Source organism: Canis lupus, chromosome 9 (genome assembly GCF_003254725.2).
Source record: "Canis lupus dingo isolate Sandy chromosome 9, ASM325472v2, whole genome shotgun sequence".
Classification (NCBI taxonomy): domain Eukaryota; kingdom Metazoa; phylum Chordata; class Mammalia; order Carnivora; family Canidae; genus Canis; species Canis lupus.
Genome location: NC_064251.1, coordinates 38589156 through 38596766, shown reverse-complemented (window position 1 = coordinate 38596766; position 7611 = coordinate 38589156).

Genomic DNA, 7611 nt, shown 5'->3' with positions numbered 1-7611 from the left:
CAAATTTCACCCACTAGCTTTATTGTCCATTAGTGATTCAATTATTACTATGATGGTTGCCAAATAGTGATTTTCTAATCCCATCATTCCTTCTACATTTATTAGCTGACATCCTATTGTAAAAACTCACGTTCCCTTTTCCCACATCTATTTACTTACTCTCTTATTTATTTATATGTTTACATATTTTTATTTTATCCCATGGGTTATAATACATTACTATCATTTTTTATTTTTATGTTTAATTGTCCCAGACTTGGCTGGTAGGAGAACTTTCAATATGACTTTTTATCATTTGGACATGTCCTACCATTCTTTGAGCACTTTCTAACTTAGTAGCTTAATATGAGGCATCATATGAGGTTCACCTTATTCTTTCCCAGCTCTAATTCTGGAATCAGCCAGTTCTCCAAGGAACCCTGGTTCCTTTCAGTAGCAAATGGAATTTAGAAACTATGTTCTGGGTGCAGATGTGCTTATTGCTCCTGGAGTGTCATTCCTTCTGAGCTTTCTCAGTGGACAGAACTAAAAAATTAAATACATATATACATATCTATCTATATTAAAAATCATACTGTCGGGATCCCTGGGTGGCGCAGCGGTTTGGCGCCTGCCTTTGGCCCGGGGCGTGATCCTGGAGACCCAGAATCGAGTCCCACATCAGGCTCCCTGCATGGAGCCTGCTTCTCCCTCTGCCTAGGTCTCTGCCTCTCTCTCTCTCTCTCTCTGTGACTATCATAAATAAATAAAAATTAAAAAAAAATAAAAATAAAAAATAAAAATCATACTGTCTTGTCCAACTCTAATCCAGTACTATAGGATATATTTTACTCTTCTCTCTTTCCCTATTTGTAACTCTTTTCTCTTGGCGAGAAATTTGAATCCCATTGTCCATAATATTTTTACTTATTTACCCAATCCCAGAATACACAGAAAATAGTTTTAGAATTACTCCCAAAAACAAACAAGGGTGCGTGAATGGCTCAGTTGGTTAAGCGTATGCCTTCAGCTCAGGTCATGATCCCAGGTTCCTGGGATTGAGCCCCACATCAGGGTCCCTGCTCCTTGTGGAGCCTGCTTATCCCCCTACCCCCCACCATTCCCCCTGCTTGTGCTCGCTCTCTCTCAAATAAATAAAATCTTTAAAAGAATAAAATAAAACAAAATAAACACAAAAACTAACCATTGCTAGTTTTATAGTTCATTTTTTCTTTAGTCTGATGGTATATAATTTTTTTTAATATATTCTCAATTTACTTGGCTTGAGCTAGTTCCCCTTCCCTCTCACCACACCTGCATTTCAGTGTGATTATATTATTATATTATTCATTTGAAACCTAGGCTGATTTGTTCATATTCCATTATTAGGATTTTCCTCTATCTGTGTGTAATGTGTTTCTTTTTTAAATATATGAATCATTAATAGGACTCTAACAAATAGAACCATACAAAAAGTAATACTCAGGAGAAACCTCATTTCCCATCTTCTGCTCTGCACCTACCCTCTCCTCACCCTTTCAACCACATTCTCACTCACCTCCTATAAATAATCTTGTTAGTCTGTGGTTTATCTTTCCTGTTTTACTTTTTGGTTAAAAAGCAGGCACATGCCTATTTTCTCACTCCCCTTTTTTCCTTCCTTTTTTTTTCTTACACAAAATATAGCATACTGTACTCTTTTGTTCTTTGCTTTTTTCATTAAGCAATACATCCCTAGAAATCATTCCATATCAGTTGGCAGACATCTACCTCATTCTTTCTTACAGAGATACAGTTGCTCTATGATGGGCTTGCACCATAGTTTATTCAACCACTCTCTTCTGCATGGGTATTTAGACGGTCTCCAATACAAACCATGCAGCAATAATTGATCTTGTACACATATATTTTCATATTGTTGGAAGTGTATATTTAGGGTGAATTCTTAGGAGTAGGATTACTAAGTCAAAAGTAAACACTATCGAAGTTTTTAGATACCTAATAAGTTTTCAATGTAGAGATTTAAAGTCATTTTTGTGATAATGTTCATTATATTTATCCATATAGGTATTTTTCTTTTAGATTCTGGGCTATAGACTTTGTCTTTTAAGCAGCATGATCATGTTTTGGTGATTATAAGCAATTGAACGACAAAATTCTTCTTAAGTAGCATTAGATTTTGTACGTGTGTATTTAATTAGGTTTTAGCACCAAGGGTAGTGTCAAAAATAATGAAGGAAAAATCCCTTAGATCTGAAAAATAATAGGTATATAAGGATAGATCACACTCTGTCTATGGGGATGATTAAGGAAATAATATTTTTACATCACTAAGGAGGAGGGATTTCCTCCCAGCACAGTTGATGATCTGAAGTCACTGGAAACATGATGAATAGTGAGGGGAGCCAGTTTGCTCTTGCTACAAGGCTGGTTAATTATACTGTAAATCATGCAAACAGCAATATTTTTTTTAATTTCTTAATTTATTTATGATAGTCACACACACAGAGAGAGAGAGAGAGAGAGAGAGAGAGAGGCAGAGACATAGGCAGAGGGAGAAGCAGCCTCCCTGCAGGGAGGGAGTCTGATGTGGGGCTTGATCCCAGGATCCCAGGATCACCACCTGAGCCAAAAGCAGATGTTCAACCATTGAGCCACCCAGGCACCTGGCTTGAGACTCTTGATTAAACATTGTAGAAGTAAGGAGAACCAACTCCCACCTCTATGTCTATGGTCACTATAATAACATTATTCTGAAGTTTTATTATTTATGTCTTTTTTTGGGAGTCTTCCTTTATATAGAGTCTAGGATATATAGAGTCCCCAATAATTCTCTATCCCCTTAGAAAGGTAAATGTTTCATTTGGAAGCCTTTGTGGGATTTGAGCTTTCACAGATGAAGATCAAAGATAGAAATTATTCCTCTGCTCCATTGCTGACTGATGTCAACAAATCCTCCCTGGTCACCCCCTTTTTTTTCACTGTAAAAGAATTTCTCTATGGCACAGATATTGGTATTTTACTACATTTGCTTTATCATTTATACTTTAATGATTTTGTTAACATAGTGTCAGCAAGGATTCTCCACTGTAAATTTACTGTCTTTCTCTTTGTAATTAGTAAGTACTTTTGGGGACATACAAATGACTAAATATCCTCATATGCTTCTCATATGCATGGAAAAGTTTATGAAGAGGCTTCAAATTCACAACTGGGGTCCTCATTAGATCTTCTTAAGTACAGAATTATTGAAATCACCTCATGCCAAATATCCATACCCAAAGAAAACCACATTTCATATTACTGTTCTCATCTTGGCATCAGTAAGATGAAGCAATGCAGCCTTATTTTGGAATTACACAGATTGGGTTCAAAATGCAGTATGGCGGGCAGCCCTGGTGGCACAGTGGTTTAGTGCTGCCTGCATCCCAGGGTGTGATCCTGGGGACCCGGGATCGAGTCCCACGTCGGGCTCCCTGCATGGGGCCTGCTTCTCCCTCTGCCTGTGTCTCTGCCTCTCTCTCACTCTCTGTGTCTATCATGAATAAATTAAAAAATAAATAAATAAAATCTTTAAAAATGCAGTATGGCTACAAACTACCTATGTAATGTCAGATGCAAGCTACTAAATGTCTTTGAGCCTCAGTTTCTTTTTCAGAAAAACAAGAGTAATCATTAATCTCATTGGGTTGTTGTGAGGCTTCAATGAGCTCTTCTAATATGAAAAGTACCCAGAACTGTGTGTAGCCTACAATAGGCACCAATAAATGGTAGCTATTAAAAACTAATAATGAGGGAGTGCCTGGGTGGCTCGGTCAGTTAAGTGTCTGCATCCAGCTCAGTTCATGATCTCAGGGTCCTGGGATCGAGCCCCGCATTGGGCTCCCTGCTCAGTGGGGAGTCTGCTTCTCCCTCCCTCTGCTCTCTCTCTCTCAAACAAACAGCAAACAAGCAAATACTAATAATGAGGGTATTATTTTGGTTAGTTTTAAGCCCTGGTGGAATTTCTGTTTTCAGTGGAGACATTCTGCTATATTATACTCCTATATTGTTGATTCAGCCTCAGATCAGAACTGATTTAAACCCAGAAAAGCAGGGGTGCCTGGGTGGCTCAGTCTGTTGTATTGGCCCTTGGCTCAGGTCATGATCTCAGGATCCTGGGTTGGGCTCCCTGCTCAGTAGGGAGTCTGCTTTTCCCTCTGCCCTTCCTCCCCTCTCATTCTCTCTCTCTCTCTCTCTCTCACTCTCTCTCAAGTAAATAAATAAAATCTTACGACCAGAAAAGCATATCCTCCCTGTAAATTCTCCCTGGAAAGTTTCACTGTGGGGTCTATGGACCTAGAGTTTATGCCAACTCTTTACTTCAATGTAAAGAATTGAAGTTACTAACCATCCACTTAGAGGTTAGTAACGTGATTCCAGAGCCCTTTATTCCAACAAGACTGGAGTGCCACCATGAGGTCAGCTTTGGTCCTGGTGATATTTACTTGAATTCTGTCCTGATTACAAGAATATTTGAGTGGTTATATTTACATTGCATTTTACTTACATTAAAACCTGAAAAGTACACTCTGTTGACTCTTGATAGCAAGGAAAAATACATAAAAAGTATAAAAATTTGGATTTCTTATAGTACTTGATTTTAATTTCTTCCTTTCTTTTTTTTTTTCCGAAGCTTTTATTTATTGATTCATGAGAGACACACAGAGAGTGGCAGAGACATAGGCAGAGGGAGAAGCAGATTCCCTGCGAGGAGCCTGATGCAGGGACTCGATCTGAGGACCCCGGGATCATGACCTGGGCCGGAGGCAGACATTCAACCACTGAGCCACCCAGGTGCCCCTTTTTTTCTTTCTTTCTTTTTTAACTAGGCTTCAGGCCCAGCATGAGGCTTGAACTCACAACCCTGAGACCAAGAGGTGCATGCTCTACTGACTGAGCCAGCCAGGTGCCCCCTTGATTTGGATCTCTAACCTACATATATAGTATTGGTGAATCTTGAGAATTTGAAATTGAAAACTTAGTTCCAGGGAAAGTGAGCTTTTCGTCTAAGTGTGAATGGCTGCTGATTTGTTATCTTTGGCTAATCACGCTCTCCTCAACTTTTATTTTAGTTTATTATTTTTTCTCCCCCTCCCTAATTTATATTTTAATTAAGACCCTGAAGCTGTGATCTAGAATCTTTAAGCTCCCTTTACAAAGAAATAATTCCTATTACCAAATAACCATTAGAAACTCCACTCAAGTGTCCCACAGAAATCTCAAACAGCCTACTCAAAATTAAACTGACTATATTGTCCTCACACAAACCTATCCCTCCATCTCCACAAATGGAGCCATCCTCACCTAGTCACGTAAGTTTGAAATGTGGGAGTTATCTTAGGTTCTCCCTCTCCCCGTCTTCCTATATCCAATCACCAAGGGAGTCCTATCGATGTTACCACTCCATTGTCCCTTAGCTCTGCTCCTTTAACCTCTTCCTTTTGCTACTGCCTTATCCTCTCACTAGACTACTACTGCAATAGTCCTCTGGTCTCTCTGACTTCAGACTTGCCTCCCTTCCTGTTGCTGCTAGAGTGATCTTGTAAAATTAAAAACTGCTTATATCACTTGCTTAGCTTCCTTTAATGGCCCAGTGCAGTGCCTACAAGATTAAGTCAAAACTCATTGGTATCCTATAAGGGGTATGGAGCCTAGTCCTTATCCACCATCCAGCTCCATCTCTTGCTGCATTATCTGCTTCCACCTTTTTAAAAAAATTCATACAAATGCATGCAATGTATTCATATTAACTCCTTCATTATTAGAATTTATAACCTCATGTCAGTAAGCAACATGTCATATTATCTTTCCTTTCTGAAATAGGGCAATTTAATATATTTTATATTAATGGCAAAAAGATTTGTTGTTTGTTTTATTTTGGCCCCAACTATGAAATATCTGTGAAGAATAGAAGGAATGAAAGAACTCCTAGGATAGCCCTACACTGAGGTTCATGGGATGAGGAATATTAGAATTAAGTGAGAGGCTGGTCACTTACTTCTGTTTGGCAAACCATTAGATCTCTACACTAAGCCTATTTTCTTATGCCACTGTAATTCACATACAGTTTTATGTTAAGATCAGGTGTACAATATAATGATTCAACAACTTTGTTACTCAGTGCTTATCATTATAGTGTAGTCTTCACCCCCTTCACCTATTCACCCATTCCCCCCACCCAAGTCCCCTCTGGCAGCAACAGTTTTGTTCTCTAGAGTTAAGAGTCTGTTTTTATCTGCTTCCAGCTTTGTTGAACCACTAGTAGATCCCCAAACATAACAGGCTTTTTTGATACCTCTTTACATTTGTTACTACTGTTCCTTTTATTTAAAATAGCTCTACCTGTCTTGTCTAATTTGTTGACATCTTATTTTTTAAGGGTATGCAAACTTTGTCTCTCCTATAAACCTTTCCTAACTTTCCACAAAGCCCATCCCATTCTGCCACCACATAGTGACTACTCCCTTACCTGCTATATCATACACTACTATACCTATATACGTATTTTTTTTTTGCTTTGATTGAAAAGAGCTCTCTATCCTTAGCAGACTTGAAGCTACTTGAGAGCAAGGACTGTGTCTAATCTGTCTGTGTATCCCCAGGCCCTAGTCTATGCCAAGCACACAGAAAACAACAACCACAAAGTTTGGGGAATAATAAATGGGGAGTGGAGAAGAAAAATATCTTCAAAAACATCATCTTAAGGCATGGAATGATCACTCTGTTCATAAAAACAAGATATCCCAATTAGCTCCCACTACAGTGTTATCCAGACTTTGTGTTCTTACTTGTTACAGTTGAGAAACCATGTGTGTCTACCAGTCAGACCATACTGGTTTTTGGAGAAATTCCAGTTATACAAAACATGATTCAATTTCCTTGCCACTTTTATTGACGATGGTTCTAAATTGCTTTGTTTTGTTTTTTCTCCCAAGAGGAAATGGTCCCTTAATGAGTCACCTGGACATTGTCAAGATCAGAATTGATATAAGTTTTACAGTTTCCATTTGACTTTATTTATTCAGCCCAAATTTATTACAAAGCACAAAGCAAAAGACATAAGTCCTCTCTTAAATCCACAAGGTTGGCAGTTTCAGGGATCTTTGTCTATTTTACTTCACCTCATTAACTCAATAAGATTTATTGACCACTTACTATGAAACAGGCTCTGTGCTAGGCAAACATAATATGAGAATAAGTGAGATACAGGCCCAATCCCACAAAAAGCTTAAAGTCTGGTGTGGGACAGATGTGGAAGCATAATTACAATGCAACAGGAAAAGAGCTAAAATAGAGGTATTTATGAGTGGCATGAGAATTCATGGAAAGAAGATAGACTACGTCAAGGAGGGGGCATTCAGGGTAAGCTTCACAGAGAAAAGGAGATATAAAACTGAGTTTTGAATAATGTAAGGAGTTTGCCAGGGAGGAAAGGAGAGAGGACATTCCAAAAAGAAAGAAAAATATGTACAAAAGTTCTGAGTTAGAAGAAGTAATGCCAGAATGAGACGATAAAATTAAAGTTTAGAGAGGATAACTTGCTTAAGGTCACACAGCTGGTAATAGGGCTGGGGGTAGGGAGAGTTGAAC